Source organism: Schistocerca serialis, chromosome 6 (assembly GCF_023864345.2).
Source record: "Schistocerca serialis cubense isolate TAMUIC-IGC-003099 chromosome 6, iqSchSeri2.2, whole genome shotgun sequence".
In the NCBI taxonomy this organism is placed as follows: Eukaryota; Metazoa; Arthropoda; class Insecta; order Orthoptera; family Acrididae; genus Schistocerca; species Schistocerca serialis.
Window position 1 is genome coordinate 289,215,480 of NC_064643.1, and position 7,564 is coordinate 289,223,043.

A 7,564-nucleotide genomic window follows, 5' to 3' on the forward strand; every position below is an offset into this window, starting at 1 on the left:
CTATAACATTAAATCATTGTAAAGCACATAGGGCTGGAGATATGATGTCACAAACATTGAGACGGTGAAAAACTAACTTTACTTAAAACGCAAATTACCAAATCTACACTCATCCAGTGTTTGATAACGATAACACTTAGTGACTTCCAACACCAAATTTTAAACATAATTCCAAACTATTTCTAAATATTTTCTTTAGCATGAGGATGAATAATCAGAAACTAATGAAACCGACAGAATTTGCGTATTACGTCTTCGATTGTAATGTCAAATTTCTTACAGATTTGCTTATTTGTAAAGTCATCACAGCTCTCAAACAGTATTGATATGAACTAATCGATGTCGCTACTGACCCAATCATATGCCTATCACTGTACGTCTATTGCACTTCTTACTCACTGTGTATGCTATACTTAAGTACCTCTGCTAATTTCTTCTTTTAAGAATTCTTTTTTTCCCAAACTTTAGTCGTAGACTAGTTTCTCAGAAAGAACCAACTGGTTTAAATGACTGTTTTTGTGGTGATGGGAGATTGGAAGAGAAGGTATCCATTCTGAAACTCCGCGGACACAATACGAAACGACACGGCAAGAAACACAAGAAAATTTTACTGAATGTTGACTGATGTTAGCTTAACCGAAAACCTTGACATTAATCTTCTGAGTTCATTGCCTCTAACAACTTACGATCTTAGCTACCAGTTGTGTCTATGTTCGAAAATTTCAATTGTGTAACCGATTATTACCTCCAATGAAGATGTTATTTTAAAATCTTGAATATTTTCTAGTTCTAGCTTTGTTACCATTCGAACTGTACATTTTTTACCTGCAATCGTGAATGCTCGTACTCGTAAAAGTGAAGGTGGCAGAGAGTTAAGATGTTAAGCAGAAGTCATGGGAAATCTTTCTTTCTTACCTGATACAGTAGGGCAGGTCTGTATACGATTAAAGCAACTCTGTTAGATATATCTTCCATCTCGTAAGAAATATTAAATCGTATCTGTTGACAGTCAGCGGGGTATCACATGTTTTAAATTATTTCTCTGAAGAGGAAAAAAATGTTCAAGTGTGTGTGAAATCTTGTGGGACTTAACTGCTAAGGTCATCAGTCCCGAAGCTTACACACTACTTAACCTAAATTATCATAAGGACAAACACACACATCTATGCCCGAGGGTGGACTCGAACTTCCGCCGGGACCAGCCGCATAGTCCATTTCTGCAGCGCCTTAAATCGCTCGGCTAATCCCGCGCGGCTGAAGAGGACTAACTCGATATGTTATAGTCATGAAATATATACCGCAAACTTGTGAATTGTTCACCGTGTCAGAAATCTTGGAGCAGTTATATACCGCACAACGTGAATGGAATGAGACAGGGTTGTAGCCTACAGAGACACCCCCCCCCCCCCCCCGCCCAAACCCCCCGCCCAGTTATTCACGCTATGCATAAAAAGCAGTAAGAAAAACGAAGGAGCATTAAAGTTCAGCAAGACAGTAAAGTTAAGCTGGAGAAATAAAGAGTGAAAGTTTTGACCATAGAATGGTAATTTTGTCAGAGGAAAAAGGAAAATGGATTTTACTAAACGAATCTTCACTCTGAGAACTTCAACATCAATAAGAACAAAAGCAAATAGTCTAAAAGGCATAGAAATTACGTGTTGAAAGATTATATTTGTATTGTTGTATCATGTTCTCAGTGGTGAGTCCCACAAGAATGTTTTTTTTTTCCATAGTCATGCAGCATGTGATGTATGTTAGAGGTACCACAGATTGCTGACTATAACATGGGTTACGATAGAGAACTTACACTTGTAATCAACTTTTCCAGTTCCGACTGTAGGTTTTCAAATCTAATATATGTTGCGGTACTTATTACTGGGAGACACAATGATGGTAAGTTCTAACCATGTCAGCAATGTTTACTCTGAATACTAAACTTATTGAACTATTACATGAAAAACCAATCTTATCTTTCTTCTTAAATTTAAACTTTGTGACCAACTCAAAACCATTGCAACTGCACGTTACTTCAGTTGTGATTGTTGACCGATAGTTGAGGAAGGACAAGTCGCTGTCTTAAATCATTAGGCTGGGATGCCATTATTGTGGCACAGCTAGTATATTTGGGTTTCATTTTCTTAAAGTCATTTCTCGTTAACAGAAGGTGGTGATGTCAACCGCCACATCTATCTTGTCTTGTTACCGAATTTCAGCGTACGTACTGTCTCTAAGAAAAGGCCTTGCATGCCGTAATATTCATTTCATTTAGAGCCTTCTGCAACACCTTCAGCTATAAAATTACTTATAGTTGGACCACTTAAGAAATCTGTAACTCACTTGCTCCTCCTATGGCAAAGAGTTCCCAAACCATTTTTTCCTCTTCGATAAAACTTTTCAGGGTGTGCAACGACGTCCACTTGTTGGAATGTACAGTAATGCTTCAGCAGATCTTCCAGTTGGTTTTCACCTAGTTGATTTATTTCAGTAGTAAATAAATCACTCTAATGAAAGTGACGTTCAAGGGTTTGGATGGTTGGTTTGGGGGAGGGGACCAAACAGCGAGGTCATCTCTTGCCCTTTCAAAAGAACGATCCCGGCAGTTGGATCAGCTTATGGAAATCACGGAAAATATAAAACAGTATGGCCGGACGCGGGTTTGAAACATCGTCCTCTCGAACGCGAGTCCAGTGTGTCAAACAATGCGCCACCTCGCTCTGTGTTCAAGAGTTTCCGTTACGTTGTGGCTACATAAAAACATGACAACTTCACAGAAATGGAATTCCCTAACGGTATTTTCTTGTCCAAGGGTTTCCGCAGCGTTGTGGCTATATAAGAACATGACGACGACTTCATTTACTTGGGATACCCTAAGGGTATTTTCTTCACTTTTTCTACTAAATCTTCACCAGTTTTCTCGATTAGTTCCTTGCTGTTCTGCTTTCTGTACTTATTTATCCCTTATGTTGTTTATCGATAAACGCAATTCTTCCGTAAGTAGATTGTCATTCCATTTCTTACAGGTTTCCCTTACTCTCTGCCAGAAAAATGATATCCTCCTCAAACTTTATAATTAACCCCTGTCTGACAGAACTTCAAATTCTGCTCTAAAACTATGTTGACGATTGTGTCACGAAGAAATGAAGACACACGGAAACCCGGCTCTACACCAGTATTAATGTAAACTTTTACAACGTACTAAAATGTAGAGAGGAAGTCGAGAAAAAGAATTTGATATGACACTTGTGGTCTTTCAATAATCTCAAATTAGCCTACAAGGCCACTGCAGGTACGCTCATGAGCTTCGAGATTTTTAATATTCTTTTGGCATCTTACAGAACCGGCTTAACGCTAATGGCATGTACTTTGGTATGTGATGAAATGATACTGCATCAAGCATTATTTTTAAATAGAATTATAAACTTTTCTTAACGCTGTCAGAAAGCCCTCGAAAAGTCGAGTACAGTGATGTAGTGCTTGTTAATGTTGAGGTTGAATCTTTTCGCAGAGGAATCCGAGATATCCGAGAAATCTACATAAACTGGAAAGCAATGTTCCCAGAGCCAGCTAATGCGGAGTAGACACCTCCTAGCAGAGGTTCTCCCGTGCGGCTCCGTTGTTACATCCGGAAAATCGGTTCTACGCTGCTAAGTTGATACCTCATTTCCTATGTGACATAGATACAGCATCAAGTATGAATTTTTAGATGGAACTACGATGTATGCTACTTCTGTTGCATCAGATACAGCTTATGAGAACTGTTTCACATATGTGTACGTTTCCAGATTTTTGAGGAACAACAATAGTTTCACCAGGCCGTTTTCCATTTAAAACTTATCCGTTGGTGCTTATTTGTGAAATCTGAAACAGGAAAACGGAAACTACTGTATTAGGCTAACTTTCTTAGAACTTAAATAATAAAACGTGACTTGTTTTTTCCTGGAGACGCCTGAATGCTTCTTAAAGCGAACTATTTGCTGTCGGACAAATACTACTCGAAACTGTAATTAGACAGAATACACTTTAAATTAATAGAACGGTTCATTCATAATGACTGACGACATGTCACCCACAAAATAGAAAAGTTTCGTAAGGGGAAACGACAGGGTGATGGAAGAAAATATTGCTCTAATTCAGGATTTTTTTTTCGTAGTGGAATGTAGTAGACAAATGGGATTTGCTGCAATGAATAAAGCAGACACTGAAGTTTTTACTGACATTTTTTATTGTACAATATTAATATGATCACTGTGTAATTGCGATATTCCTGAGGCAGGTCTTGAAGGAGGTAATTCGTTGGTTGTCGCTGTAACTCCGGTTGTGGTTATATGAAACACGAAATTAACGCATCACCCTGGTCGTTATAGATGTAATTTTAGTTCATTGTAGGGACTTGCAAATAAAAAAATATTTTTGTTGAAATTATAACAATTTAAAATTATGGCCATTTTGACCCCCTTTTTGGACGAAAAAAATACTACGTATCAACATAAAAATATCGGCTACGATGAACTGAAGAGAATTCAGTTTGCTTCAAGGGATACCAAAACCCATTGGAGTGGGTTGAAAATTGTAGCTTGGGCGACGGAAATATGTTTAAAAACTTTGTTTTGAGAAAAACACGTTTAAGGTCTGACAAGTATTTATCATATAAGAAAAAGGGACAAAGCTTGAAACTTAATGGGTCTCATCGATGCCTGGTCCATAACAACTATCTCCCTGGCTAGTGGATGGCCACTTCCGCTACTTTGATCTGATAAGCCTTCATTTTCGTCCTCAAAGCCCTTTCCGTCGCTGACACCCAAACCTCCAGACGTCACACACTCAAATCGGTACCAAAGGTTGTATGGTATCGTACCAATTTAAAAACCGATTTAGTTGGTGGTATGTGCTCTCCCCGATGTTATTCAATCTGTATATTGAGCAGGCAGTAAAGGAAACAAAAGAAAAATTCGGGGTTGGAATTAAAATCCATGGAGAAGAAATAAAAACTTTCATGTTCGCTGATGACATTGTAATTCTGTCAGAGACAGCAAAGGACCTGGAAGGCCAGATGAACGAAACGGACCGTGTCTTGAAAGGAGGATGTAAGATGAGCATCAACAACAGCAAAACGAGAATAATGGAATGCAGTCGAATTAAATCGGGTGATGCTGCGGGTATTAGATTAGGAAATGAGACACTTAAATTAGTAAATGAGTTTTGCTATTTGGAGAGCAAAATAACTGATGATGGACGAAGTAGAGAGGATATAAAATGTAGACTGGCAATGGCAAGGAAAGCGTTTCTGAAGAAGAGAAATTTGTTAACATCGAGTATAGATTTAAGGGTCAGGAAGTCTTTTCTGAAAGTATTTGTATGGAGTGTAGCCATGTATGGAAGTGAAACGTGGACGATAAATAGTTTGGACAAGAAGAGAATAGAAGCTTTCGAAATGTGGTGCTACAGAAGAATGGTGAAGATTAGATGGGTAGATCACATAACTAATGAGGGCCGGGGGGTGTGACCGAATGGTTCTAGGCGCTTCAGTCTGGAACCGCGCGACCACTACGGTCGCAGGTTCGAATCCTGCCTCCGGCATGGACGTGAGTCCTTAGGTTAGTTAGGTTTAAGTAGTTCTAAGTTGTAGGAGACTGATGACCTCAGATGTTAAGTCCCTTGGTGCTCAGAACCATTTGAACAATTTTTGAACTAATGAGAAGATATTGAATAGAATTGGGGAGAAGAGAAATTTGTGGCACAACTTGACCAGAAGAAGGGATCGCTTAGTAGGACATATTCTGAGGCATCAAGGGATCACCAATTTAGTATTGGAGGGCACTGTGGAGGGTAAAAGTCGTAGAAGGAGACCAAGAGACGAATACACTAAACAAATTCAGAAGGATGTAGGTGGAAGTAGGTACTGGGAGGGGAAGAAACCAGCACAGAATAGAATAGCATGGAGAGCTGCATCAAACCAGTCTCTGGACTGAAGACCACAACAACAACAGGTGCTCTCGTCCAGTAAAATATGTGTAAACTTTATTTAAAAGTAACACCAGAGCTATGGAGCATGGAAAAAGTATACGTGTGAAGATTGCTTTGCAGATCTCGCGTGGGTGAGTTAATAGAGCTTGACGTCTGCGTTCCAAAGGTTCCACGTTCAAAGACCATGAAAAGCAATTTTTTTTTACTATTTACGAGTGAAACTGTTACAATGGAGATCATTTTCCTGAAAAGTAAAAGGAATTTTCGGAGTTTGTAGCAATGTTCTCTTGGCAGTCTGCTTTCTCTTCACTGGATGAAAGTAGCAAATCTGTACAGTGCATATGTGTAGATAGATGTGGTGTTTTGTCGCAAGTGGGACCTTTGGAATAACGACTTCACGTTCTACCAACTCACGCACACGAGATCTACATAGCAATGTTCACAGATTTGCTTTCCCTGTGCTCTGTACTGTTACTTTTAAATACAGGCTACACAAATTCTCTGGCCGACAGTACTTACCACGAACTAAACCTGTGTTTACGTTGATACCCTATCGACATACAACGTTGTATACCGACCTGCGTGTCCGACATCTGAAGGTTTGGGTGTCAGCGCATCGCTGCTGGCGTCTCTATCTTCACAGAATCGGCGCGTTTCATCGCCGATTTTGATATTAAGAGCATTTACCACGTGCCTTAATAGAATATGGCATACATTGGATAGACATACGGCTAAATTTGAAGTAACGTTGACAGTTTCGCTTTGGCTCGATGTTATTTTTGGAGCATATCTCCATATGAGACTCTTGAAACTTGATGTATAGTGAGATACCTTCGGTGACCATGCAGCTCGTTATAATGAAATTACAATGAAATGAACATCCTTAGCTGCTTACAGGCGTTGACATACGTCAACGGGGACTCGATCCCGGGATCTCCTGCTTACATGGCAGACGCTCTATCCATCTGAACCACCGAGGACACAGAGGATAGCGTGACTGCAGGGATTTATCTCTGGCACGCCTCCCGCGAAACCCACATTCTCAACGTATTGTCCCGCACTACATTCGTAGTGCCCCCGCCCACTATACTCATTACTCGCGGCGCGTTGCCGATTCCCGTAAGAGTTCGGGCACTGTTTGTGCATTCGCACAGAAGAAGAAGACGGTCATGTGGCCTGTGAGCCTTAACTATATGTATACTAAGATGGTATCTGCTCTTTCGGACATGTCCCTGCAGTCGCGCTATCCTCTGTGTCCTCGGTGGCTCAGATGGATAGAGCGTCTGCCATATAAGCAGGAGATCCCGGGTTCGAGTCCCGGTCGGGGCACACATTTTCATCTGTCCCCGTTGACGTATGTCAATGCCTGTAAGCAGCTAACGGTGTTCATTTCAATGTAATTTCTTGAAACTTTCGTTCGCATTTTTGAGTAAAACCGGTGAAACAATGCTGTAGGAGATGAAGTTTACTCAGATCGGTATAAATAGGGATGACGGTATCGATAACGATTTGTGACAGCCGGTTCTTCGCCGAGGCGTGCGAGGCAAACTCGGCTTCAAGCGCTCACAGGATCATTACTTTTTCGAATTCGCTTATAATA

General features: G+C 40.3%; 1 non-coding gene across 1 annotated transcript; it reads left to right on the forward strand.

The window, feature by feature from the left end:
* The first annotated feature begins 7,219 nt into the window (after window positions 1–7,219).
* Window positions 7,220–7,293, forward strand: Trnai-uau (transfer RNA isoleucine (anticodon UAU)). The gene has a single exon. It is a non-coding gene; the product is annotated as a tRNA-Ile (tRNA).
* The last annotated feature ends 271 nt before the right edge of the window (window positions 7,294–7,564 follow it).